The sequence below is a fragment of the Myotis brandtii genome, unplaced genomic scaffold (assembly GCF_000412655.1).
Source record: "Myotis brandtii unplaced genomic scaffold, ASM41265v1 scaffold816, whole genome shotgun sequence".
In the NCBI taxonomy this organism is placed as follows: Eukaryota; Metazoa; Chordata; class Mammalia; order Chiroptera; family Vespertilionidae; genus Myotis; species Myotis brandtii.
The window spans coordinates 92094-93617 of NW_005371304.1; the positions used below are offsets into that span (position 1 = coordinate 92094).

Genomic DNA, 1524 nt, shown 5'->3' on the forward strand with positions numbered 1-1524 from the left:
TATTACTGTAATATATATATTTTTTCTCTTTGTAAATATATTTTAATGAAAACATTTGCCTCACTTTGGTTAATATACTGTCTAATAAGAAGAAGTGACTAGAAATATGGAGCTAGTGAAAAATGATCACGTTGGGCGTCCGCTAGTTAGTTGAGTCATTGGGAATGGTACCTACTTGGTTCCCTGACTTACCTGCCTGATCTAATGGAGCACCTCCGCAGTGGAGTGCTCACCCCCTCACTGAGCAGGTGGGATGGCCTGGAGGGGACATGCGCACATGTAGCCAGACGTAGGAGGGGTCTCTGGAGCCAGTTCTGTTTAACATGGGACTGCCTCAAGCAAACTCTACTCCACCCCGCCGCCCCCCCCGCCCCATTCAACAGAATATCTCCATTAGTTAAAATTTAACGATTTTCTTTTCACCTTTGGGCTAACCATTGGTAGGCAGTTAGCTCACAGATATTCATTCATTTATCTATTTGCTCAGTGAAAATCTATCGGGGGCCCAGTCTGTCCCAGACACTGTGCTAGGCAGTGTATTTCATACTACACGTGTGTTTCTATAGTACATGCTAATTTTAGTTTCTAGTTCTGCTCCCCTTATTGTCTTTCCCCCAAAATACTATGACAGTTCCTCTAACATTGGTGGGTCTACATTTCAAAATGCTAAGGAATACTATTACATGCTGTGTGGGTCAATGCATGTGACGGATGTTGTCATTTCTTCATGCTGGGCTTTGGTTCAATTCTTTCCTATCAAAGTTTTGCATATGAAATGAGAATGCATGTATTAAACAAAATCTTATTGAGTGCCTGCTATGTGCCAGCATTGTTTTAGATGCTGGGGATTCAGTAGTGAAATAAAAAATTTCAGTGTGAGCACTACAAAAGACATGGAAACAGTCTGGCCAGTGTGGCTCAGTGGTTGAGCATCGACCCAGGAACCAAGAGGTCACGGTTCGATTCTTGGTCAGGGCACATGCCTGGGTTGGGGGCTCGATCCCTAGTGGGGGGCATGCAGAAGGCAGCTGATCCATGATTCTCTCTCATGATTGATGTTTCTATCTCTCTCTCCCTCTCGCTTCCTCTCTGAAATCAACAAAAATATTTGTTTAAAAAGATGCTAAAACACTACTTCAAGAATGTTAATCTGAACATTTGGTAAATTCACTGTATTGATTTTTCCTCCTTGTGTGAAATGCAGCTCCTCTACCTCTTCCCCTGCAACGGTATTACCTCCGGGAAGCAGGAGGGTCTCCCTTAAAGCTCTCCTCCCTTCTGTAAATGCCCGCAGGGCTGTGCTTACCTTTATCACAGGTGCCTTCTATGAAAATTATTGGTTTGCATAATATGCAAACAGTGGTTGGCAAACTGCGGCTCACGAGCCACATGCGGCTCTTTGGCATCTTGAGTGTGGCTCTTCCACAAAATACCGACTTCTGCGCATGGGCCACGAAGGGCCACGAAGTTTCAATCGCACTGTACGTGCGCGCCCGCATGTGGTATTTTATGGAAGAGCCACAC

The 1524-nt window shown here is 44.6% G+C and overlaps 1 protein-coding gene across 1 annotated transcript in view; it reads left to right on the forward strand.

Moving 5' to 3' along the window:
- The window catches only part of KMO (kynurenine 3-monooxygenase (kynurenine 3-hydroxylase)), a 30931-nt gene that overhangs the window by 820 nt on the left and 28587 nt on the right, over positions 1–1524 (forward strand). The gene's annotated exons all lie outside the window — the stretch shown is intronic.